Source organism: Petaurus breviceps, unplaced genomic scaffold (assembly GCF_028583685.1).
Source record: "Petaurus breviceps papuanus isolate PSGF00001 unplaced genomic scaffold, PetGlider_PUasm1.0 216, whole genome shotgun sequence".
Taxonomy (NCBI): Eukaryota; Metazoa; Chordata; class Mammalia; order Diprotodontia; family Petauridae; genus Petaurus; species Petaurus breviceps.
In genome coordinates this window covers 7,559,697-7,586,565 of record NW_027185867.1, presented here as the reverse complement: position 1 = coordinate 7,586,565, position 26,869 = coordinate 7,559,697, and the positions used below count along the sequence as shown (strand labels likewise).

At 38.7% G+C, this 26,869-nt stretch overlaps 1 protein-coding gene and 1 pseudogene across 12 annotated transcripts in view; one reads left to right on the top strand and one right to left on the bottom strand.

Annotated features, from left to right (window-relative positions):
* ERC1 (ELKS/RAB6-interacting/CAST family member 1) overlaps positions 1 to 26,869 on the top strand; it is a 496,604-nt gene that overhangs the window by 130,020 nt on the left and 339,715 nt on the right. The gene's annotated exons all lie outside the window — the stretch shown is intronic.
* Positions 14,376 to 15,340, bottom strand: LOC138165843 (receptor expression-enhancing protein 6 pseudogene; annotated as a pseudogene).

The window sequence follows — 26,869 nt, the reverse complement described above, 5'->3', positions numbered from 1 at the left end:
AGAGAGAGAGAGAGAGAGAGAGAGAGAGAGAGAGAGAGAGAGAGAGAGAGAGAGAGAGAGAGAGTATGTATGTATGCACATGTATATAGGTATATGTTTTTATAAAAGTAGCATAGCATGAACTCTTGTTTGTGTGATGTTTATGATGGAGGGAAGGAGGAATGAAGTCTTGCATCATTATGGAGGTGGGAGTATGGGGGGATGAACCTTAAGAACTATTCTTTGGGGAGGGGAGAATTTTATGCTAAATATGTATGTTTTAGTCATGGTATGTGTTGTAAACTTGTTTCCTACAGATATCTATTAGAGGTGTTTAGGTCAGTAAAGTACTTAGTACATCTAGGCTTTCTATACATTATTGCCATCCCATGGAGGGGAATTGGAGAAAGAAAGCAGGCTGCACTCCATTTGGGAAATTATGCAGAGCTTTTAGCATTCCTAAACTGTGCCCTAAGGGCAAAAATCCTTCTTTTTAATACCAGTATTCTTATGATGCTACATGACTGTGAATAATATTCATAAGAGCTCATATTTATAAAGCACTTAAAATTTTAAATCAGTTTCAGAATCTACAAGTGATGTGCAGGAGCAGTGGAGAAAAAAACTTAATGGGTGTAAATAGATTGCTTCATTGTAACAAGGACTTACGTGCAAAAAATGACCCAAGTAATGTCACCCAGAAATAAAGGATCAGAAAAGGAGGTTGACCTTTTACTAGTAAGAGTTAGGGACAGCTGATGGATAGCTTGAATTATGTAATATCAAATAAGCCTAGAGCAGAGATTCTTAAGTTTTTTTTAAGTTATTTGCCTGTGTTTTCCTCAGAATAATGTGGTTTTTAAAATCATTCTTCTTTTCTTTCTTTTTGGAGGGGGAAGGGCAGGGCAATTGGGGTTCAGTGACTTAAATGTTAAGTGTCTGAGGCCAAATTTGAACTCAGGTCCTTCTGACTCCAGGGCCGGTGCTCTATTCACTGTGCCACCTACCCGCCCCTTAATCATTCTTGAGAGAATTCAAAAGTCCTGTTAGAGGTTAGCGAAAATTATAATATTATTTTTCCCCTATAGAATACGTAGGGGAAAACTTCAGAACCTTTGACATAGAGGAAGGCCTGCATTTTGTTGTGTGGATTATTTTATGGAGGATATGTCAAATGAGGATAATAATGATAACTCTGACATCCCAGGGTTGTTGGGATTAATGGAGAAAATATCTGTATAGTAATGTAAAGCTTAAGACACCATATGAAATCTAGCTATTATTATTTATAGTAATAACAATAATTACTCCAAAGACTAACAACCCCCACTCCCTTCTCCTGCCTTAGTAAACCCTTGGTTTCTTTCTTGCTCTTTTTTCTCCTTTGCTTTTCTTATGTACTCTGTCCCTTGAAAGAAAAGAGTTGCAGCTGGGTCCTATTATTTTACCTTGTTTTTTTTTTCCAGTTAATTAATTTGAGTCTTACTTTTGATATCCTAATATCTGACACATGTAAAAATGAAGATTAGACTTAGTAGTGTTAACTCAGAATTAAATTCCATTGAGAAGATTAGAGATTGGAAAATTGAAGATGTAATATAGACAGTTCTTGCTTGTAAATTTGCAAATTTGACATTATGTAATGAATTCCGACAGAACTCTGAATGAGGATCTTATTGAGTTGATAGCTGCAAAGATTGCAGAAGACAGAAAAGCTTCAGATCCCAGGGTCAAACCAAAAAGGTTCGTAGCAAAACAGTTGGCAGAAGAATGTCATAATTTGAGTTTTTTCTTGTATTGAAAAGATGTAGCAAAGCAGTCCAAGATTTTTAAAAGATCAAAGATTAGGAGGAGGCAGAGCCAAGATGGTCAAGGCAGGGACTCACCTGACTTCCCCCAAATTCTACTTCAAAAACTTTAAAATAATGCCTCAAAACAAATTCTGCAGTCATAAGACCAACAAAAGGATAGTGTGAAACAATATTCCAGCCCAAGACAGCTTAAAAGATCACTGGGGTGAGGTGGGAGTGCAGTTTAATACACTCTGCACCCTGATACAAGCCAACAGGGTAGCAGTGAGGACTTGCTGTAGGCTAACAGCATGACAGTGAGGCTGTCAGCCCCTGTACAAGGCAGCCAGTAGCAGGCTACTCCTGGTGCAAGCCACCAGCAAGCCTGGGGGATGGGAGTTCTGGGGTGGGGGGAAGCAGCTGAATCTGTGGCAGTAACTTCTGGAGCTCTCGGGCAATAGATGATAAAGGAGTCAGAAAACTGGTCAAAAGGAGATTATTTAGGAACCCTTTGTTGAATCTGAGTGTAGGACCCTGTTACATTGCTCATACTTGGTTCTAGGTTGCAGTCCCAGACTGAAGAGGAGCACTGGCACATTACAGCTTCTAACTGCAAGGGAGCAGAGACCTTGTTCATAGTTCCAGGACAGAAGACAATATTTGTGATCACTTATAGACCAGAGTACAGTTCAGGAGAGCAGTGACTATGCCTCTCCTTAGATCATACCACTTTAAAAGAACTAAAAACTTACAGACCTCCATAACTAGACCTGAAAACAATAGAACAGAAAATCTAAAGCTTTGAACAGTGTTCTTTCTATCCTGGGAGCAGAGCCCAACTTTAACATAAAGTTAAAAGTCAAGAAATAGGTTGGAAAAAAGAGCAAGCAATAAAAAAAGAACTTGACCATAGAAAGTTACTATAGTAAAAAGGAAGATCAAAAGACGAACTAAGAAGAGTGCGACAATATCAGAACAGCTACATGCAAAGCCTCAAAGAAAAATATAGATTGTTTCAGGCCCAAAAAGAACTCATGGAAGGGCTCAAAAAGGATTTTAAAAATGAAGTAAGAGAGATAGAGGGAAAATTGGGAAATAACACTTTAAAAAAACAGAATGGTCAAATAGAAAAAGATACACAAAAATTAAAAAATTTGCTGAAGAAAGCAACTTCTTAAAAAGTAGAATGACCAAATGGGAAAGGAGGCACAAAAACTCACCGAAGAAAATAATTTGTTAAAAATTAGAATTGGGCGGGGCGGAGTTAAGATGGTGGAGTTGAAATACAACCTCTCTATGGCTCCGGCTTCCACCTTCCCCAATCCATGTAAAAAGGGGACTCTAAACAAACTTTGGAGCTGTAGAACCCACAAAATGACACAGAGAAGCTAACCTCCCGCTGAGGACAGGCCAGCAGGAATCAGCCAGCGTAGCGCTCTGTTAGCTGAGCCCAGCCCCACAACAAGCCTTTAGCCACAGGGTGGGCCTGATCAGCTCCGGCTAGAGGGATTCCAGATCAGCAGCATCTGTGGCCGTTTCCAGATTTATCACACATAGATGCAAAGGACAAAGTGAGAGGTCAGTGCAGTCTGGACTTTGGGACCCAGTAAGTGGGAGTGCTTGGCTTTTGCCCCTGGGGCGAGAAGCCGCTGAGACGCCAGCACAGCCAGCCAGTGCCACATGGCAGCTTCAGCTCCTGGCCTGCAGAGTGTAAGGGGACCAAGCACCAGTCTGAGGGGTAATCGCTCTTGTTTTAACCTTCTTGGATCTCGATTGCAGTCTAGGGTGGAGGTCCTGGGGTGTGTGTCCAGCTTTCCAGAGGGTGTGGAGACCTCAGAGAGGGCACCCATCTAATACCTCTGGCAGCTGAGAAAACCCCAGCGTTTTAGATGAAAGCTCCCCTGTCTGGTGGCAGAGTCCTACTGTGGCAAAAACCCCAGGGGTCAAGTGACTGAGGGGCAACATGACCAGGCAAAGGAAACAAAGCAGACAGAAGATTCCAACATTAGACTCCTATTTTGGGGACAAAAAGGAGCAAAGCATGTAACAGGAGGAAGACAGTGAAGTCAGAACTCCTGCACCAAAAGCTTCAAAGGAAAATACGATCTGGTTACAGGCCATAGAGGACCTTAAGAAGCAGATAAGAGAAGTGGAGGAAAAATTGGGAAGAGAAATGAGAATGATGCAAGAAAATTAAGAAATGAGAGTCAACATCCTGACTGAGGAAAATAACACCTTGAAAAACAGACTAACTTAAATGGCAAAAGAGGCTCAAAAAGGCAATGAGGAGAAGAATGCCTTAAAAAGTCAAATTTGCCAGATGGAAAAAAAGAATCTCAAAAGCTCACTGAGGAGAATCATTGCTTCAGAATTAGATTGGAGCAAATGGAAGCTAATGACTTTATGAGAAATCAAGATGCTGTTAAACAGATCCAAACAAATGAAAGAATAGAAGGCAATGTGGAATATCTGATGGGAAAAACCACTGACCTGGAAAATAGATCCAGGAGAGATAATTTTAAAAATTATTGGACTACCTGAAAGCCATGATCAGAGTAAGAACCTAGAAAGCATCCTTCAGGAAGTTCTCAAAGAAAACTTCCCTGATGTTTTAAAACTAGAGGGCAAAATAGAGTTTGAAAGAATCCACCGATCACCTCCTGAAAAAGATCCCCAAAAGAAAACTCCTAGGAATATTATAGCCAGGTTCCAGAATTCACAGATTAAGGAGAGAATATTACAAGCAGCCAGGAAGAAACAATTTGAATATTGTGGAAACACAATCAGGATAACCCAGGATCTGGCAGCTTCTACACTGAGGGATCAAAGGGCTTAAGAATATGATATTCCGGAGGTCAAAGGAGGTGGGATTAAAACCAAAAGTCACCTACCCAGCAAAACTGAGTAGTATCATGTTTCAGGGGAAAATATGATCATTCAGTGGAATAGAGGACTTTCAAGCATTCTTGCTGAAAAAACCAGAGTTGAATAGAAAATTTGACATTGAGGTACAAGAAAGGTAAACAGGGAAAAGAAATCATAAAGAACTTATTAAAGTTGAACTATTAACATTCCTACATGGAAAAACAATAATTGTAACTTATGAAACTTTTCTCAATAGTTGAAGGGAATAGACATACGTATATATGTCTATATATGAGGTTATATGGGCATATGAATACATATGTGTATGTGTATATATGTTTACAGGTATACATAGAGGGCACAGGACCAATTTAACAGGAAGGGATGATACTTAAAAGGTGAAATTAAGAAGAGAGAGGAATATAATGGGAGGAGATGGGGAGAGACAGAATGGTATAAACTATCTTATATAGAAGAAGCAAGGGAAAATGGTTACAATGGAGGGGAAGAATAGGAAGGCAAAACGGAATGGGTCATTCTTATTCCCATTGAATTTGGCTTGAGGAGGGAATGAAATACACACTAAATAGGGTATCTCACCCTACAGGAGAGTAGGGGTGGAAGGGGATGAGAGGGGGGATGATGGAAGAGAGGGCAGGCTGGGGGGGAAGGAAGTTGGAAGCACCCACTTTTGAAAAGGGACGGGATCAAAGTAGAGAATAGAACAAGTGGGAGGTGGGATAGGAGGGAGGGAAATATGGTCAGTCTTTTACAATATATCTACTATGTTATTGTTTTGCATTAACCACACATGTACAACCTATACTATACTGCTTATCTTTCCAGTAAGTCTGGACGTCAAGGGAGGAAGGGAATGAATCTGGAATTCAAAGTTTTACAATCAAATATTCATATATATATATACACTATTATTAATACTATTTTACATGTAATTGGGAAATAAGATTTATAGGCACTGGGGCATAGAGATCCAGTGGAAAAGTCGAAAGGGGTATGGGAGAAAATATGGGAGAGAGCAGATTGGAGGAGGGAATATCCTGTGGGACTGCTATTTTGGGGTGGTGGGTAGGGGAAAAATGGGGAGAAAATTTGTAACTCAAAATCTGGTGGAAATGAATGATATAAATCAGAAGTTAATAAAGCATTTGAAAAATAAAAAAATTAGAATTGGGAAGTGGAACTAATGACTCCATTAGGTATCAAGAAACAGTAAAATCAACAGCATGAAAAAATAGAAGATGATGTGAAATATCTTATTGTAAAAACAACTGACTTGGAAAATCAGTCTAGGAAAGATAATTTAAGAATTTTTAGACTACTTCAAAACCATGATCAAAGAAAGAGCCCAGGCTCATATTTCACAAGATTATTAAGTAAAACTGCCCTGATGTCCTAGAACCAGAAGGTAAAATAGAAATTGGAAGACTATACTGATTGTACTCTGAAAGAGATTATTCAGGAGATTATTAAGTAAAACTGCTCTGATATGCTAGAACCAAAAGGTAAAATAGAAATTGGAAGACTATACTGATTTTCTCCTGAAAGAGATCTCAAAAGCTGCCAGGCATATTATAGTCAAATTCCAGAGCTCCCAAGTCAAAGAGAAAATATTGTAAGCAGACAGAAAGAAACAATTCCAATGTCATGGAGCCATGGTCAGTATTACACAGGGTTTAGTAGCTTCCACACTAAAGGATCAGAGAGATTGGAAAATGATATTCTGGAGGGCAAAGGAAGCTAAGATTACACCCAAGAATAATTTACCCAGAAAAACTGAGTATATATATCCTATGAAGGGAGGGGAGGGATAGATATTCAGTGAAATAGAGTTCTTTTAAGCATTCCTGATGAAAAGACCAGAGCTATAAGACTCAAGAGAAGCATAAAAAGATAAGCAGGAAAGAGAAATCATAAGGAATTGGGTTTTTTTTTTTTTTTAAGCAGTCGGGGTTAAGTAACTTGCTCAAGGTTACACGGCCAGTTATTTCTGGGTGTGATGCTGAGTATCTGAGCCCGGATTTGATGAGCCGGTGCTCTTACTCGCTGAACCACCTGGCCGCCCCTAAGCAATTGGGGTTAAGTAACTTGCTCAAGGTTACAGGGCCAGGTGTTTCTGGGTGGTTGCTAAGTGTCTGAACCCAGATTTGATCCAGGTCTTCTCAACATTGGAGCCAGTGCTCTTACTCACTGTGCTACCTGGCTGCCCCCATAAGGAATTGTTTACATTGCTACATGGGAGAATGATACTTATAACTCCTAAGAACTTTCTCATTATTAGAGTGCTTAGAAAGAGTATATGTAGAAATATAGTATGGGTGTGAGTTGACTATGATGGGATGATATTCCCTCCATCCCACCCATCCCTAGCCAAAAAAAGAAAATAAGGGATGAGAAAGAGCAGTCTTGAGTTGAGAATAAGAGGAAGGGAGAGGTAGAATGGGGTAAATTACCTCACATAAAAGTTATGTGAAAGATCTTTTATAATGGGGAAGGTGGGATAGAGTGATAGATTCTGCTTAAACCTTACTCTAATTGAAATTGACTCACTGAGGAAATAATGTACATTCTCAGTTGAGTATAGAAATTTATCTTATGCTATAGAAGGGGAGTGAGATAAGAGGAGGAGAGACTGATAGAAAAACGGGCAGATTAGAGAAGCTGCTAAATCCTGTGTAATCCTGACCATGGCTCTATGACATTTGAATTATTTCTTTCAAAAGAGGAACACGTTTGAGGAAGGGACAGGGTGAAAGGAGTGAGAGAGAAGGATGAATGGGGAAAATAGAAAGTAGGGAAATGCATAGTTCGTTTTCATAAATGTGAATATGAATAGGATGAATTCACCCATAGAATAGAAGCAGATAACGGAGTGGATTAAAAACCATATATCTTGTTTACAAGAAATGTACTAGAGACACACACACTGGGACTAGAGCAGAATCTATTATGCTTTATCTGAAGTAAAATAACAGTAAAAAGCAGGTAGCAATCATGATCTCAGGTGTAGTAAAAGCAAAGACAGACCTAGTAAAAACAGCTAAGGAAAGAAATGACTTCATGTTAAAAGGTACCACAGACAGTGAAGAAATATCAATCCTAAATGGATATGCACCAAATTGTATAGCACTCAGATTCTTGGAAGAAAAGTTAAATAATGTACAGGAAGAATTAGTAAAACTATACTAGTGGGGGACCTCAACTGTCTCATCTCAGAACTAGATAAATCTAACCAAAAAAAGAAATAAACAAGTAAGTTAAAAGAGATGAATAGAATTTTAGATGAGTTAGACATGATAGAATTTGGAGAAAATTGAATGAGAATACAATGAAATATCCCCTTTTCTCAGCAGTACATGACACCTACACAAAAACTGGCGTTGTGTTATGGCATAAAAACTTCACAATTAAATGCAGAAAAACAAATATTAAATGTATTATTTTCAGATTATAATACAATATAAATAACATTTAATAAAGGACTTGGGAAACATACTTTGAAAATTAATTGCAAGGGGCAGCTAGATGCTGCAGTGAATAAAACACTGGCCCAGGAGTCAGGAGGACCAGAATTCAAATCTGGCCTCAGACTCTTTACACCTACTAGCTGTGTGACCTTAGGCAAGTCAGTTAACCCCAATTGCCTGCCTTCTCCCCTGCAAAAAAAAGAAAATTAATTGTAAACTAAATAATCTCATCCTAATGAATGAATAGGTCCAAGAACAAATGATAGAAACAATCAATAATTTCATTAATACATTAATACAACTAATAAGATAACACATCAAAATTCATGGGATGTCATCAAAGCTGTACTTATGGGAAAATTTATATCTCTAAATCAGTAAAATAGAGAAGGAACAAATTAATGAATTGGCCTGCCATTTTTTAAAAAAGAACAAATTAAAAGTCCCCAATTAAATACCAAATTGGAAATCCTAAATATAAGAGATTAATAAAATTGAAAGTAAGAAAGCCATTGAACTAGTTTTATGTAAAAATAGTAACAGTGAAATAGATAAACAATTGGTTAATTTGATTTTAAAAAAATAAGAAAAAAATAAAAAAATGAAATGAGTGAATTCATCATCAGTGAAGAGGAAATTATAGCAATTATTAGGAATTATTCTGCCCAATTATATGCCAGTAAATATGACCATCTAAGTGAAATGGATGAATATTTACAAAAATGTGTTGCCTAGATTAAGAGAAGAGGAAGTAGAGTACTTATATTTTATTTTAGAAAAATAAATTACAAGCCATCAGTGAAATCCCTAAGAGGGAATTTTGTCAGACTTTTTTGGGGGTTTGGGGGGAGGAAGATGAGCCAATTGGGGTTGAGCGATTTGCCCAGGGTCACACAGCTAGTAAGTTTCAAGTATCTGAGGCTGGATTTTAACTCTGGTCCTCCTGACTCCAGAGCCTGGTACTTTTTCCACTATGCCACCTAGCTGCCCCATACCAAAAATTTAAAGAACAATCAATTCAACAATATATAAACTATTTGGAAAAATAGGCAAAGGAGTTCTACCAAATTCCTTTTATGGCACAAAATATGGTGCTGATGTCTAGACCAGGAAGGTGAGAAAGAGATAAAGAAAGCTGAAAACCAATATTGTTCCAAAAATTTCAAAAAAGCACTAGCAAGGAAGTTATAAATATAAATTATAAATATAAAAATCATACGCCATGACCAAGTGAGATTTATGTTAGGGGTGGTTCGGTATTAGGAAAAGTATCAGCATAATTGACCAAACCAACAAAAAACAAATGCTTATCTCAATAGAGTAGGAAAAAAAAAAAGCTTTGATAAAACATAGCGCTAATTCCTATTAAAAACTCCAGAAATATAGGAATAAATGGAACTTTCCTTAAAATGATGTCATATTTATCTAAAACCAATACCAAGTATGACGTGGACAATCTAGAAGCCTTCCCAATAAGATCAAGGTAGAAGCAAGCATGCCCATTATCACCACTATTCAACACTGTATGAGAAATGTTTGTTATAGTAGTAAGAGAAGAAAAAGAAGTTGAAGGAATTAGAATAGGCAATGAGGAAACAAAATTATCACTCTTTTCATATGATGTGATGGTATACTTAGAGAATCCTAGAGAATCAGCTGAAAAACCTAGTTGAAATAATTAACAGCTTTAGCAAAGTTGCAACATATAAAGTAAAGCCACATAAATCAGCATTTCTGTATATTGCCAACAAAGCCCAACAGTAAGAGATAGAAAGAGAAATTCCATTCAACTAGCTGTAGACCATATAAAATACTTGGTTGTTTGCCTGTCAAGACAAAGCCAGGAACTATATGAACTTAATACAAAATATTTTTCACACAAATAAAGTCAGATCTAAACAACTGGAGAAATATCAATTGCTCAAGGGTAGACAAAGCCAATATAGTAACAGTAACTTCTGCCTAAATTAATTTACTTGTTTGGTGCTATACCAATTAAACTACCAAGAAATTATTTTATAGAGCTAGAAAATAATAATAGCAGAATTTATCTGGGAGAACAAAAGATCAAGAATATCAAGGGAATAATTTTTTTAAAATGTGAAGGAAGATGGCCTAACAGTACTATATCTTGAACTATATTAGAAAGTGGTAATGATAAAAACAATCTGGTATTGGCTAAGAAACACAACAAATACAAAGATAGGTTTTGAATGATTATACATGTATAGCCTCTAAGAAATTGCCTGCTTTCTCAAACATGGTTGAGGGACCTACAGATGGTGAGAGAGAATTTGGAGCGCAAATCTATAAAATATGAAGATTAGAATTGTTTTTACAGACAGGGAGCCAAGTTGTTGGTATAGAAGAAGGAAAACTCCATGAGCTACCCCATAACCACCTCAAATACCTATAAAATATGACTCTAAACAAACTTTAGAGGTACAGAACCCACAAAGTGACAGAGAGAAATAAATCTCCTGCTGAAGGCAGGCCAGCAGGAAGGGTCCATCGCAGTATGCTGGGAGCAGAGCCAAGCCCCGCATGAGCCTGCGGTTTTATCCCCAGGGCGCCCCCGACCAGCAGTGGCTGGAGGGACTTTGGGAGAGTGGATCACCAGCAGCTGTGGCAATTACCAGAATTATCAACCCATAAACCGCCCAAGGCAAAATAAAAGGTCAGAGTAGACTTTGTGGGAATAGGGGAACCAAGAGTGTGGTCTGGCCTCTGTCCCGGGAGCAAGAAGGTGAGAATTGGCAGTCACTGTGGCTGTGCAGCTGCTGCCGCATGGCTGCATCAGAGCTCATGGCCTGCATATTGTAGGGGAACCAAGCGACCAGTCTGAGGGGTAATCGCTCTTGCTTTAACCTACTTGGATCTCTATCACTGTCTAGGGTAGAGGTCCTTGGGTGCGTGACCAGTTTGCCAGAGCGTGTGGAGACTTCAGAGAAAGTAGCCAACTAATAGCTCTGGCAGCTGAGAAAACCCCAGCAGTTTGGGACAAAGTTCCCCTCTCTGGTAGCAGAGTCCTACTGTGGCAGAAAGCTCAAAAGTCAAGTAATTAAGTGGCAACATCAGCAAGCAAAGGAAGCAAAGCAAGCACAGTAGTCAAACCTTAGATTCCTTTTTGGGGGACAAAAAGGAGCAAAACATGGAACAGGAGGAAGACAACAAAGTCAGAACCCCTGCACCAAAAGCTTCCAAGAAAAATAAGACTTGGTTACAGGCCATGGAGGAGCTCAAGAAGGAATTTGAAAACCAGGTAAAAGAAGAGGAGGAAAAATTGGGAAGAGAAATGAGAATGATGTAAGAAAATCATGAAAAGTGAGTCAACAACCTGACTGAAGAAAATAACACCTTAAAAAATAGACTAACTCAAATGGCAAAAGAGACCCAAAAAGCCAGTGAGGAGAAGAATGCCTTAGAAAGCTGAATTTGCCATATGGAAAAAGAATTTCAAAAGGTCACTGAAGAGAATAATTCCTTCAGAATTAGATTGGAGCAAATGGAAACTAGTGATTTTATGAGAAATCAAGATACTATTAAACAGATCCAAATAAATGAAAATATAGAAGGCAGTGTGAAATATCTCATTGGAAAAAAGACCTGGAAAATATATCCAGGAGAGATAATTTTAAAAATTATTGGACTATCTGAAAGCCATGATCAAAAAAAGAACCTAGAAATCATCCTTCAAGAAATTCTCAAGGAAAATTTGCCCTGAGGTTTTTGAACCAGAGGGCAAAATAGAGGTTGAAAGAATCCATTGATCACCTCCTGAAAAAGATCCCAAAAAGAAAACTCCTAGGAATATTATAGCCAGGTTCTGGAATTCCCAGATCAAGGAGAAAATATTACAAGCAGCCAAGAAGAAATAATTTGAATACTGTGGAAACACAATCAGGATAACATATTATCTAGCAGCTTCTGCATTAAGGGAAAAAAAGGCTTGGAATATGATATCCAGGATGTCAAAGGAGCTAGGATTAAAACCAAGAATCATCTACCCAGCAAAACTGAGTATAATGTTTCAGGGGAAAATATGGTCATTGAGTGAAATAGAGTACTTTCAAGCATTCTTTTTTTTTTCTTTTTGGAGGGCAATTGGGGTTAAGTAACTTGCCCAAGGTTACATGGCTGGTATTTTTGTGTGGGTGTTAAATGTCTGAGGTCAGAACCGAACTTGGGTCCTCTTCACTCTGGGACCGACGCTATACTCACTGCGCCACCTAGCCACCCCTCTTTCAAGCATTCTTGATGAAAAAACCAGAGCTGAATAGAAAATTTGGCATTCAAATAAAAGAGGCAAGAGAAGCATGAGAAGGTAAACAGGGAAAAGAAATCATAAGGAACTTATCCAAGTTGAACTATTTGCATTCCTATGTGGAAAAATTATAATTGTAACTTGTGAAACTTTTCTCAGTATGAGAATAGTTGAAGGGAATATAAATGTATGTATATGTATACATACATATATATGTTTATTATAGGAGGGTATATGTGCATATGAATACTTATGTGTGTGTGTATATATATGTGTGTGTACAGGTATACATAGACAGAGGGCACAGCATCAATTGAATAGGAAGGAATGATATTTTAAAAATAAAATTAAGAGGAGAGAGGAATATAATGAGAGAAGATAGGGAGAGACAGAATAAGGCAAATTATCTCATATAAAAGAGGCAGGGGGAAACCGTTAAAATGGAGGGGGAGAACAGGAAGGCAAAAGGGAACAGGTCAACCTTATTCTCATTGAATTTGCCTTAAGGAGTGAATAACATACACACTCAACTTGGTATTTTACCCTACAGGAAAGTAGGGGGGAAGGGGATAAAAGGGGGGATGATAGAAGGGAGGGCAGATTGGGGGGAGGGTAGTTAGAAGCACACACTTTTGAAAAGGGACAGGATCAAAGTAGAAAATAGAACAAGTGGGGGGCAGCATAGGATGGAGGGAAATATAGTCAGTCTTTCACAGTATGTCCACTGTGGAAATGTTTTGCGTAACTACACATGTACAACCTATATTTAATTGTTTATCTTCCCAGTAAAGGTGGGTGAGGAGGGAAGAAGGGAAAGAATCGAATTCAAATTTTTAAAATCAGTTGTTCAAAAAAATTACTATTTTTATTTTTTACATGCACTGGGAAATAAGATATACAGGCACCTGGGGTATGGAGATTCATCTTGCCCTACTGGCAAGTTGGATGGGGTATGTGGGAGGATATAGGAGAGAGCAGATTGGGGGAAGGGCTATTCAGTGGGATCAGTGTTCTGGGATGGTGGGTAGAGGAAGGACCGGGAGAACATTTGTCGCTAAAAATCTTGTGGAAATGAATGTTGTAAGCTAAAAATAAACACAAAATATAAAAAGAATTGTTTTTACATGTAATTAGGAAAAATATTAAAATTCTAAAATAAAGTTAAAAGACTAGTTGAGGATAATTTTGCTTGTTGTTGTCACATATACAAGTGAAAAAGAGTGCCACTATCCAAACATTTCTCCATACCTTCATAAAAAACATCCAGCCAACCCCCAGTGATAAAGGCTAGGTGCAGTGGGTGAGGAAGGGGCCACATATTGCATGCCCATGTTAACTCTAATGTACAATTCTATGCATGCTTTATCATTAACTTTACTTTTCATAATTCTGTTTATTATTATGGTTCAATATTTAATATGTCTGCATTTTAGTAATTTTGTGTCAAGGTATATAGGCTAAGCAAAATGGGTAGGTAGTGGTAGATTTATATATAGTAAAAATTGCTTTATATAGAGGTTAGGTCCACTTTCATAAACCAAGAACTGTCTGTAAAGTAAGAAAACGGCTGACATTTTGCCTGTTGGTATTAGTAGTTCTAGTATTAATTCTGGTTTTAGCTAGATAACTACTATTAGTACCATTTTTTTTGGTAGGAGTATTTGTTTTTTTTAACACATGGGCAGCTGGAATGGGCAGGACACATCAAGAGTCCTGTGGGAAGCCAGTGGTGAGGGCTAGAGGCAGATGGTTAATGGTATACTTAGAACAGTCCAAACACCAGCAGGGCCCCTTAGCAGGTGCTGGTGGATCCTAAATGGGCAGAGGTACCCCTATGCCCATCCCACCTCCCAGATAATGCCCTAAGGTCCAAGAGGGTGGAGGTTGGGTGGAGCTGTACAGTTAGGAAGGGTCAGCTGCTTAGAAGCCAGGATAGGGGGCCAGGGTCCCTTGATGATGAGGGGGCTGAGAGAAGGGTTTCCAGTCATTTGAAGCTTCTGGCTCAGGAGTGATCTCTTCACTTATTCTTCTGGGGGTGAATCATGCCTGCCTTGGTTGCTTCCAGGGTCAGATGGGCTGCTGTGTCTAGGGCTCGTCCACTCAGGTCAGTCACCAGGCTGTCCATGGAAGCCTGGTGCCTCAGGAAGATGGGGTGGATCAGGCAATGGTACAGGATATGGGAGCCATTGCAGGCCACTGGAAGCATGTACTATAGCAAGAAGGCACACTTTCCTGCATAATAGAAGAGGAACCAGAAAAGGATGATGTCAGAGAAAAACTCGGCTAGGCCAAATATGCTATATACCACCCAGTAGGTTGGCCAGATGGTATCATCATCTTTGCTGGGGCTTTCAATGGCCTTGATGAGGCATATGCTGGATAGATGAAACCGATGAGATTGCAGAGCAGGGAGGCACAGTAGCCAAAGATGAGATAGAGAGCCATGAAATCAATGGGACCTGTAGCCAGGTAGTACTTTTTGACACTGGAGACCTCCTCCAGCTTCCCCAGGACATTGGTGACAATGTTTTTCTGCTCCAGAAACCTCTGGAAGCATTGCCTCAAGTTACTCATGGCTCTCGGGACCAAGGGGGTAGGAGAGGAGACGGAGCATGACTAGTTCTATGTCCAAGAGGCGACCTCTAGGGCTCCCCCGCTCCTCTACCGCGGTGCTGGTGGCGTCTCTCTTTCTAGGCTCCCAGGAGGTCCTCCACTCCTCCAGTCCTTCTGTATTAGTATCATTCTTGTTAAGTTGATGAATGTCAATTAATGTATTAATGGCATATTTATATATTATATAATTTATTTTTTCATCATACCACATATATTAATTGATTATAGTTGTCTCCAGATGCCTCTGTTTCTGATTTGATACAGGTCAAAAATCCTATTACAGCAAGGGATTCCATATAGTAAAATAATGGAAGTCCATAGACAATAAACAGTCCACTATGATACAGTATAACAAAGTCTTCTTTTACTCTCTAGATATGTAATAGTTATGTTATATGAAGAAAAGATACCTGATTTATGCCTTGCACAATGTTATTACTTATAAATAGGGGAGGGAAAAGTTCTTTACAACCCTGATTTAAATAATAGCCTTTTAACTCTTCTCGTTTATTCTATTCTTAGACCATTGCAAACTTTTTTCAAATTCTCAGACCATTCACCAGATCTCTGTCTCTAAAACACACACATACACACACACGCATGCATGCATGTGAACATTCTATGTTATTTATAGGAGAAAAGTTATAAAAGTGAAGATGTAATACTTTGCTTTTCCCCCAGTTATTCCCAGAGCACTTTTTTCGCCTTTCTTTTTATGTACTAATGGCTAGACTTAGACCTCTTCTGAATTTTACTTTTCTCTAGCTTTGAGGAGATTGTCTAGTCTTAGGAGCCAGATTTAAGAGTCCCTTGAATACTATTTTATTTAAACTTTATATCTCTGGCTAGGGCATAGCAATGTATTTTGCTTAGAGTAGATGTTTTGAAAATGCTTGTTGTCTTTGTTGTATATTTTGGACTAGACCTGTGATTTTTATCAGCATAGGAAACTTCATGGTGAAGAAAGTCTCTTTACTAATGCAGGTTGGCACCTGCTTTGTGATTTAGAGTCTTAGAATGTTATCTGAAGAACGGAGAGGTTAAGTGACTTGGATGTAGTCCTTTTTACTCCAGGCTGCCTGTGTATCCACCATTCCATGTTAATCTTTCTTGTATTTTACAGGTAAAAATACTGAGCCCTAGAATGGTAAAAAAACAAATTTCACAAGGTCATAGAGTGAGTTAGTGTTAGAATCAGGGCAAAAATAGTTTGGCCTGACCATCTGTATAGGTAGAAATTGTTTCTTGCTTAGAGTAGGGCTTCTTAAACTTTTTCTGCTCACCTCTGTCATTTCCTTTTCTTTTTGCCTTTAGTCTTCTTTCTTATCATCAGGGTTTTTTCCAGTAAATTCTGTCTCCTCCTTATGTGGCTTTATGTATTTAAGTACTTAAGCTTCACCTTCAGTGTTTGGTCTTCCTATGATCTCAGTTAATTTATTCAAGTATTGACTGATATGATTTCCTTGCTATCCAAGGGACTCTCAAAAGCCTTCTCTAGCATCATAGTTCAAGTGTTGATTCTATAGTGCTCAGCTTTCCTTATTCTCCTCTCACAGCCATACATTACTATCAAAAAACCATAGCTTTGACTCTACAGACCTTTGTTAGCAAGGTGATGTCTCTACTTTTTTTTCTTTTTTGGAGGGCAGTTGGGGTTAAGTGACTTGCCCAAGGTCACACGGCTAGTTTGTGTGTGTGTGTGTGTGTGTGTGTGTGTGTTAAGTGTCTGAGGACTCAGGTATTCCTGACTCCAGGGCTGGTGCTCTACTCACTGCACCACCTAGCCACTCCATGTCTCTACTTTTTAATCCAGATTTGCTGTAGATCTCTTTCTAAGGACCCAGTGTCTTAATTTCATGCCTACAGTCACCATCTGAAGTGATCTCTGAGCCCAAGAACATTAAATTTGACACTGATTCCATTTCTTTTCTATTTTCCAGGAAGTGATGGTCCTATGCTGCTTTCTGTGAATGTTGTGCATTGTGTTTTCAAAAGATTTCAGTTAACAGCTCAAATCCAGAACCTGTAAACTTTTATCATACCTTTTTTTTTAGCAGTTGATTTAGGGCAAAGTCTGATTGCTGCTTTTCTGGGCCGATCTTGGGACTTCCTAAGTCTGGTTTGAGTTTGGGCAATGCCACTCCGTTTGTGTTCCTGGTTGAAGATCTGGTAGACTTTTTCCTGGTTCCAGTTCCTGCCAGCTATGTCTGATATTCTTTTTTTTAAATTTTTTTTTTTACTTTCACATTATACATTAGTCAGGTTATAAAGATGGATTGTTATCAGCTGGAATGAAAAATGGTAAAGAGGACATAAAACCAAATAAGAGAAGGAAAAAGGTCAGGTACTTTGCTTCCACCTGGATATAAACCCAGTTCTTTCTAGTTCTTTCTCTGGATGCACTCATTTCTCTCCATCATGAGTCTTTTGGGATTGACTTATATCACTGCATTGCTGAGAGGAGTCCAGTCTATCAAAGTTGGTCATCACACATACATTGTGTCTGTAATTGTGTACAAATTTCTCCTGGTTCTACTCTTCTCACTCAGCATCAGTTTGTATAAGCCTCTCCAGGTAAATATGAAGACCATCTGCTCCTCGTTTCTTATAGCACAATAGTATTCCATAGCATGCATATACCACAACTTGTTCAGCCATTCCCCAATTGATGGGCACCCCCTTAATTTCCAATTCTTTGCCACCACAAAAAGAGCTGCTATAAACATTTTTGTACATATGGGTCTTTCTCCCACTTCTATGATCTCTTTGGGATATAACCCTAGGAGTAGTATTGCAGGATCAAAGTGTATGAAAGTATTTATAGCCCTTTGGGCATAATTCCAGATTGCTTTCCAGAAAGGCTGGATCAGTTCACAGCTCCACCAGCAATGCATTAGTGTTCCAATTTGCCCACTTCCTCTCCAGCATTTATTGTTTTCCTGTTTTGTCATCTTAGCCAATCTGACTGGTGAGATGTGGTACCTCAGAGTTGTTTTGATTTGCATTTCTCTAATCAATAGTGAATTAGAGCATTTCTTCATGTGCTTATAGATATCTTTAATTTCTTTCTCTGAAAACTGTCTGTTTATGTCTGATATTCAGCAGGTTCATCATGACAGAACTATAGGTTCATCCTTTGAGCTCCTTAGCTTGCTTACTTAACTGCAAGTCCCACCCTGTGTCAGTCAGTGGGCTGAATCTGAAACCATGATTTACGGTCAGATCCTCACAACTGCATGATGGCTTCTTCCATAGTACATGGTGTCAGGCACAGTCATGGATCTGCACCTCTTCTTCCTTATCCTATTACATAGTCCCTTAGTTCCCAGCCTAGTCCCTTTGTTGGGAGGCTCTTTTTGAGTCTTCTTGGCTCAACCCCTTTCTCAGTGTCTGTATGGCTTCGTATTATTACCCTGTGCTCACCTGGGTTTTAAAAAATAATTCACTGTGATTTTTTTTTTCTTGAATTTCATGGTCTTTACCTAGTCTGGTGTTCTTCTTTAATCTCACCCCATTATCTCTCCCCGCCCCCAATAGTATTTTATTTTTTCCAATTACATATTAAGATAGTTTTCAGCATTCACTTTTATAAGATTTTGAGGTGCAGATTTTTTTCTCCCTCCCATCCGCTTTCTGCATGATGGCAAACAATCTGATATAGGCTTTATATGTACAATAATTTTAAACCTAATTCTATATTAGTCATGTTATGGAAGAAGAATCAGAACAAAAGGGGAAAAGCCATGAGAAAGAAAAACAAACCAAAAAAGTATGCCTCAATCTGCATTCACACTCCAGTTCTTTTTTTTTTTGTTAGATAACTTTAATTTTTAACTTTTTTTAGTTTATATATTTTTAGTTTTCAACATTCATTTCCATAAGTTTCAAATTTTCTCCTCCCTCTTCTCTTCCCTCTCCAAGATGGCATGCAATCTGATATAGGCTCTACATATACATTCCAATTTAACTTATTTTCACGTTTTTGTATGGAAGGATTATGAGTGGGAGAAACCTTGAGAAAGAAAGAAATAAAACAAAAAAAGAAAATAATCTGCTTCTCTCTGCATTTAGACACCATAGTTCTTTGTCTGGATGTGGATGGCATTTTCCATCATGAGTCCTTTGGAATTGATTTAGGTCTTTGCATTGCTGAGAAGAGCTAAGTCTATCAAAATCAGTTACTGCACGCTGTGGCTGTTACTGTGTACAACGTTCCTCTCATTCTGCTCACTTCACTCAGCCTCAGTCTTTCCAGGTTTTTCTGAAGTCAGCCTGCTCATCGTTTCTTATAGCACAATGGTATTCCATTACATTTATATACCACAACTTGTTCAGCCATTTCCCAATTGATGGGGACCTCCTCAATTTCCAGTTCTTGGCCACCACAAAAAGAGCTGCTATAAATATTTTCGTACATGTGGGTCTTTTTACCATTTTTGTGATCTCTTTGGGATACAGCCCTAAAAGTGTTATTGCTGGGTCAAAGGGTATGCACATTTTTATAACCCTTTGAGCATAGTTGTAAATTGTTCTCCAGAATGGTTGGCTCAATTCACAGCTCCACCAACAATGAATTAGTATTCCAATTTTCCCATATCTTCTCTCATATTTATCATTTTCCTATTTTGTCACGTTAGCCTATCTGATAGGTGTGTGTAATGCTGAGGCAATACTCACAGCACTGATGGTGACTATGAATATGCTGGCATACCTCTAAATTTCAAAATATAACTGACTCTCCATAGAGAAGGCAGAAGCAAAACATTTATTCAGACACCAGAAAGCCAAGTCTCAACACCAGAAATTAATATACCTTATCACTGCAGGAAGCAACACCATCCCAAAGCCTTCTCCCTTCTTGGGGCTTCCCACAAACAAACACTCACAATCCTAGCTGTCTTCTTGCTTGTGTCCTCTCTCTTCCTCTGTATTAACTGCTCTGATTCATTTCCTGTTCCAGGTGTTAAGCAAACTCGTCCCACCTCAGGCTCCAAGTGATTACATTCACCTTATTAAGGGGCAGGATTGATCTTCAAATTTCTATTACCATTATGTGTGATGTGCTACCTCAGAGTTGTTTTGATTTGCATCTCTCTAATTAATAGTAATTTGGAGCATTTTTTATATGACTATAGATAGCTTTAATTTCTTCCTCTGAAAACTGCCTTTTCCTATCCTTTTTGGGGAATGATTTATATTCTTGTAAATTTGACTCAGTTCTCTATATGTTTTAGAAATGAAGCCTTTATCAGAGATACTGGTTATTAAAACTTCCAATTTTCTGCTTGCCTTCTAATTTTGGTTGCCGTGGCTTTGTGCAAAAACTTTTCCATTTAATGTAATCAAAATTATCCATTTTGAATTTCTTAATATTCTTTATCTCTTGTTGGGTCATAAATTCCTCCATTCCCCATAAATCTGACAGATAAACTATTCCTTGCTCCCCTAATTTGATTATAGTATCAGCCTTTATATTTAAATCATTTACCCATTTGGACTTTATTTTGGTATGTGATGTCAGACCTTGGTCTATGCCCAATTTCTGCCATACTATTTTCCAGTTTTCCCAGCAGTTTTTGCCTAATAGTGAGCTATTATCCCAGAAGCTGGGGTCTTTCTGACTCCATAATTCTTTATATGTATGTGGATAGCATTGTCTATAATGAGTCTTTGAAATTGTCTTAGATCATTGTATTGCTGAAAAGAGCAAAGTCTATAAAAGTTGGTCTTCCTTAATCTTTTTTTTTGTGATTTTTGGCCCTGATGAGACATGAGCTATACTGCTTCCTTTTTCTCCTCCATCTTGGTATCCTCTGTGTTGTGGCATTTATCAAACACTGTACTATTATATTTGATTGCTTCTGGTTTTGCTTATGGTTTGTTCTATTGACACTACTTTTGAGTTTTCCAAACTGTGGCACCAGATGCCTGGGGGAATGAGGGTGGTGGAGAAAGTTCATGCTAGGGAGATATGATCAATTATACTGATGGTTTTCGTAATAATAAACCATCCTTGTTTTCCTGGAATAAATCCTACCTGAACAAAGTGTGTATTATTCTTGTGATAAGTTGCTGTAGTCTTTTTGCTAATATTTTTTTTTAAATTTTGCATCTATATTCATGAGGGAGATTGGTCTTATAATTTTCTTCTACTGTTTTATCTCTTCCTGATTTAGGTATCAGTACCATGTTTGTGTCATAAAAAGAATTTGGTAGGACTCCTTCACTAATTTTCCCAAATAATTTGTAGAGTACTGGAACCAATTGTTCTTTAAATGTTTGATAGAATTCACTAGTACCGTGTTTCCCTGATAATAAGACCTATCCCGAAAATAAGCCCTCCCCTTACTGTGTAAGATTCCTCTAAAATAAGCCCTCCCCCCAAAATAAGCCCTATTGAGATTGCTATTGTAGTGAAGGTGATCCCCTGCACTACACGCTACATTACGGTACCCTCTGTATGCACCGTCCCCCCCGCCCCGGGTGAAACGCACGCTGCGCTCCGAGCTGCATCCAATCAGAGCTGCAGCAGTGAGCGCGTCATCCTGTTCTTCCTCAGTGATTTGCTTGCTGGCGCCATTGAGAGCAGTGCTGTGGAGGAGAGCTGAGGCAGGACAACATAAGCCCTCCCCTGAAAATAATCCCTCTGGTGTTTTTCTTTCAAAAAAAAAAAAAATAATAAGACAGTGTCTTATTATTGGGGAAACACGGTAAATCCATCTGGCCCTGGAGATTTTTTCCTAGGGAGTTCCCTGATGGCTTGTTCAATTTCTTTTTCTCAGATGGGGTTATTTAAGTAATTTACTTCCTCTTCAGTTAATCTGGGCAGCTGATATTTTTGTAAATATTTATCCATTTCACTAAGATTGTCAAATTTATGTGCATATAATTTGGCAAAATAATTCTAATTATTGTTTGAATTTCCTCTGCATTGGAGGTAGATTCACCCTTTTCATTTTTGATACTCATAATTTGGTTTTCTTCTTTCTTTTTATCATATTGGCAAAGGGTCTATCAATCTTATTGGTTTTTTCATAAAACCAGCTCTTAGTTTTATTTATTAATTCGATAGTTTTCATAATTTCAATTTTATTAATCTCTCCTTTGATTTTCATTATTTCTAATTTACTATTTAATTGCACATTTTCAATTTGTTCTTTTTCTAGCTTTTTCAATTGCATGCCCAATTCATTGAACTTCCTTTTCTCTAATTTATTTGTGTATGCACTCAGGGTTATAAAACTTCCCCTAAGAACTGCCTTAGCTGCACCCCACAAATTTTGGTATCTTGTCTCATTATTGTCATTCTCTTGAATGAAGTTACTTATTGTTTCTATAATTTCTTGTTTGACCCACTCATTCTTTAGAATTAAATTGTTTAGTTTTTAATCTATCTTTACATGGCTCTTTATTGCATATAATTTTTATTGCATCATGATCTGAGAATGATGTGTTTAACATTTCTGCCTTTCTTCACTGAATTGTGAGGTTTTTATGTCCTAATACTTGGTTGATTTTTGCGTATGTGCCATGTACCACCAAGAAGAAGGTATATTCCTTTTTATCCCCATTCTGTTTTCTCCAGAGATCTGTCATACCTACCCTCTCTAAAATTCTATTCACCTCCTTAACTTCTTTCTTATTTATTTCAAGGTTGGATTTATCAAGTTCAGAGAAGGGGAGATTAAGGTCCCCCATGAGTATAGTTTTGCTATCTATTTCTTCTTCTAATTCCCTTACCTTCTCCTCTAGGAATTTGGATGCTATATCACTTGGTGCATATATGTTAAGTAATGATATTGCTTCATTCTTGATGGGGACTTTTAACAGGATATAGTTTCCTTCCTTATCTCTTAATTACATCGATTTTTGCTTTTGCTTTATCTAAGGATTGCTACCCCTGTTTTTTTTACTTTAGCTGGAGTACTTTACTCCAGCCTTTTACCTTTACCCTGTGTATATCCTCTGTTTCAGATGTGTTTCTTGTAAACAGCATATTGTAGGATTATGGTTTTTAATCCATTCTGCTATCTGCCTCCATTTTATGGGAGAGTTCATTCCGTTCACATTCACAGTAATGATTACTATCTGTCTGTTTCCCTCCATCCTATTCCCTTCCCTGTTTATGCTTTTATTTTTCTCCCCTTCTCCCTTCCCTTCCTTAAGAGTTTTCTTTTTGGCTGCTACCTCCCTCTGTATTCCCTTCTTATCAGCCCCTCTCTCTTTTCTTCCCCTTCCCCCTTACTTCTTCCCTCCCTTTTTTTTTTTAAAGCAATCGGGGTTAAGTAACTTGCTCAAGGTTACACAGCCAGTTATTTCTGGGTGTGGTGCTAAGTATCTGAGCCCAGATTTGATCCCCAGGTCATCCTGACACTGGAGCCGGTACTCTTACTCACTGAGGTACCTGGCCGCCCCTAAGCAATTGGGGTTAAGTAACTTGCTCAAGGTTACACAGCCAGGTGTTTCTGGGTGGGTGCTAAGTGTCTGAGCCCAGGATTTGATCCCCAGGTCATCCTGACACTGGAGCTGGTGCTCTTACTTGCTGTGCTACCTGGCCGCCCCTCTTCCCTCCCTTCTAACCACTTCCGCCCCTTTCATAGTCCTTCCCCCCTCCTACTGCCTGTGGGATATGATAGATTTTTATACTTAATGTAGTATGTTATTTCTTCTTTGAACCAAGCTTGACAGGAGCAGATCTCCTGCAAAGGTCCTCTCCTTCCCCTCTTTCCCTCTACTATGATACATTTTGTGTCTCTCCTCGATAGAGTCCTATGCTTAATTAATTGTGTTATTCCTTCATTGTATCAGAACTAATGAGGGAAAAGCTCATATAACGCTCACCTCCCTCCCTTCTTTCCCTCTGCTATATTGTTTTTATGCCTCTTTGTGTGGCATAATTTGCCCTTTTCCACTTCATTCTTTCCTCTTTTTCCATTGCAGTCCCTTTGTATCCCTTAATAAGGTTTATTATCAACATTTTGTGTAATTTATACCCATACTCTCTACTTGTCTATAAACAGTTTGCTCTTATTAAATAACAGGGTGTGTGTGTGTGTGTGTGTGTGTGTGTTTTCCTTGTTTACCTTTTGGTGTCTCTCTTGCATCTTGTAATTGGAGGTTGAGTTTTCCATTGAGCTCTGTCATTTTCATCAGGAAAGTCTGGAAATCTGTTATGTTGTTGAATGACCATATCCTTGCCTGGAAGAATATGTTCAGTTTTGCTGCGTAGGTGATCCTTGGTTGTAACCCGAGGTCTTTTGCCTTGAGAAAAATCATATTCTAGTTCCTCTGATCTTTCAGTGTAGAGGCTGCCAGATCCTGTGTGATTCTCACTGTGGTTCCATGATATTTGAATTGTTTCTTTCTGGCTGCTTGTAGTATTTTCTCTTTTACCTGGTAGTTCTGGAGTTTGGCGACAACATTTTGAGGAATTTTCAGTTTGGGATCTCTGTTAGTAGGTGACTGGTGGAATCTCTCGATTTCTATTTTAACCTCTTGTTCTAGTATCTCAGGGCAGTTTTCCTTGATGAGCTCTTGGAAGATGTTGTCCAGGCTCATTTTTTCATCATGATTTTCTCGTAGGCCTGTGATTCTCAGATTATCTCTCCTGGATCTGTTTTCCAGGTTAGTTATTTTTCCATTGAGATGTTTTACCTTTTTTTCTAATTTTTCATTCTTGATGTTTTGTTTCACTAATTCTTGGTTCCTCATAGAGTTATTTGCTTCAATTTGGTTGATTCTACTTTTTAGTGAATTATTTTCCTCAGTTTTTGGAGCTCCTTTTCCATATCACACATTTTTCTTTTTAAGGAGCTGTTTTCTTCATTGTAATGTTTTTCTAATTTTGCAATTTTGATTTTAAAATAATTATTCATTTTATCTTCTATCTCTCTTATTCGGTTTTCAAAGCTCCTTTTGAGCTCATCTAAGAATGCTTTCTGTGCTTGAGAGCAGTTCCCTGTTGAGGCTTCAGCTGTGGGTGTGGAGTCAACACTATCTCCCTCTGAATTTGGTTGCTCCCTCTCACAATAGTAGGACTCCAGAGTTTTTGTCTTTGCAGTCTGCTTTTTACCTATTTTGAGGCAGGGTCCTAGCCATGCCCTTCCTCTAGGGTTCCCAACCCTTTACTGTTTAAGGTTTTGCCCTGGGGCAATAATTACTATGTTTTCAGGGTCAGAGGGGGGGGATTGGAGCAGCAGGGGTTCACTCTGCCATCTTGGTCCCTGAAAGTCCAGATAGGGGCTTTTTATATTTCTAGGCAGTGGATTGGTAGTCCTAGGAGTAGCTGCTGCCCTTGCCAGGTGCCCTGCATTTGACTCTTACCCTGGTCTGTCCAGTCCCAACCCTGCGGTGATAGGCCTGGCAGTGGCCCTTGTGGTTGGTGGGTCACCTTGCTGCCACATTGATCAAGCCTAGTCCAGGCCCTTGCATGCTGCAGCCTCAGGGCCTTTGTACTTCCTGGAGTCATTGTCAGGGCCTCTGTGCTGCCCTGCCTTGTTGTGAGGGCCTCTGCACCGCCCCTGGTTCTGTAAGTTATTTTTAGGTTAAGATAATAATTCTCTAGTAGAAATGAAAGATCATAGCATCAAGGTGGCCATTTTTGCAGTCATTTCTCAGTGTAGAGAAATTACAGAGAAGGTCTTGTGCATTATCTGATTGTCACAGGCTGTTGAGTTGATATGAATAAATAAAGAGAACTTTTTTTCCAAATTTTCTGTTAGTAGTATGGTGTCTTGGTATATTTTCTTCAAAGGTCTGAACGGGCTTCATGGTTTCTAAGATATGGACTTCACACAAAACCAGTAATTCCATTTGCTCCAGTCCCAAAAGACTGTATAAAGTTATCAGTCAGGTAGCTAGATATTTTTTGTTGGCAATGGAGGGGAGTGAAATTGTGCTTATAAACACATTAGATTTTTTGTCTCAGATCACCTGACCTGTGTTCAGATGGTATATTTCATAGTTGTTGTAAAGAATGTGTGTTGTACGTGTGTGTATTCATGTGTATATATAGTTTTGTTTAGTGGCTAGAAGACTGGCCATAGAATAGGAAGACAGAAGTTTAAGGATTCTCTGTAACACATATTAGTTATATGATCCTCATCAAGTCACTTAACTCCTATGTGTTGTTGGCGTTCAAGGTGTGTGTGTGTGTGTGTGTGGTGTGTGTTGTGTGATGTTTTCTCAAAAGAATTTGCTCAGGGTGTCTCTAAGTCAGGTAAAGGCATTTATTCAGGGATAGGCTGTTCTTTGAGGAGACAGGTACAGCAGCCCCCCAAGGGAAGCATGATCCACAGCAGCACTCTACCTGGCAAAGCTAGAGCTTGTATAGAAGCTCAGCAGGAAGATGAGCTAGCCAGGGATAGGAAGATGAGGTAATCAGGGGCACCTGCACAAGGTATGATGGCATCAGTGTTATGTACTTGCTACTTTCCATAATGCATCTAATTCCTCTCACAAGAGGGGTAGGAAGGGCTGCATTACTATGTACATGAGATGTTAATTAGCCCTAAGGCTCCTTTGTTGGACAAACTGAATGGGTATTGTACTTGCTCAGGGTGGGTAGTGTCCCAGGAAAGTCTTTTTGTCGTTTTTCAGCTAAGTACTAAAAAGTGCTTAGAAAAAAAAAAAAGAAAGTGCTTGCTTAGCTCAGGGGATCTGGATACAAGTTGTCAAAGATGTAGTTCAGGCGCTCTGGATACAAATTTGTTGTAAGGATGCAAGTTGTTCAGGGACATTTTTCATCAGTCCACCCTCAAGCAATGGGGAACCTAAGCCTGAAGAAATGTCTGTACTTGACTTGGAGACAGCCTGAGCGAATTCTTTAGAGATCTCTCTCTCTCTCTCTCTCTCTCTCTCTCTCTCTCTCTCTC